The sequence below is a fragment of the Brassica oleracea genome, chromosome C3, assembly GCF_000695525.1.
Source record: "Brassica oleracea var. oleracea cultivar TO1000 chromosome C3, BOL, whole genome shotgun sequence".
NCBI classification, from domain to species: Eukaryota; Viridiplantae; Streptophyta; class Magnoliopsida; order Brassicales; family Brassicaceae; genus Brassica; species Brassica oleracea.
The window spans coordinates 55,487,229-55,487,709 of record NC_027750.1 but is presented as its reverse complement, the minus strand read 5'-3'; the positions used below and the strand labels follow the sequence as shown (position 1 = coordinate 55,487,709).

Here is a 481-nt window from a genome sequence, read left to right as displayed (position 1 = left end):
ATGAACATTCATCTAGACATAGAGCTTGTTTAGAACTGTGTCTAAACTTAAGGTTGATAGTTTGATTGATTGTTTGCCATCCTTAGTTCGAAACTTGATCACCCAAGGTCTAATCCCTATGCCCATGAGTTCTCTTTTCCCTTAGTCAAGAAAGTTACTTCATTTATCGCTTTTATTATTCTGCAACTGCATTAGCATTAATCATTAGTTTAAAAATCTTTTAAATCACCGGTTGCACTTAGATTGGAAAGTTAACTCATTTACCGCTTTTATTATTCTGAAACTGAATCAGTTTTATTCATTAGTTTAGAAACCCTTTTAAATCATCGGTTGCACTTAGATTGAGTGAGTACTTGCATTCTCAGTGCTTTGAAATCCCTTAGAATTGGTTCGACAATCTTTTATACTACATCATTTGTCTTAGGAACCTTGAAAACTCTTAACATAAAATTGGCACCGTTGCCAAATTCTGAGTAGATTT

General features: G+C 33.5%; 1 pseudogene; it reads right to left on the bottom strand.

Moving 5' to 3' along the window:
* LOC106330979 overlaps positions 1–481 on the bottom strand; it is a 14,261-nt pseudogene that overhangs the window by 13,467 nt on the left and 313 nt on the right.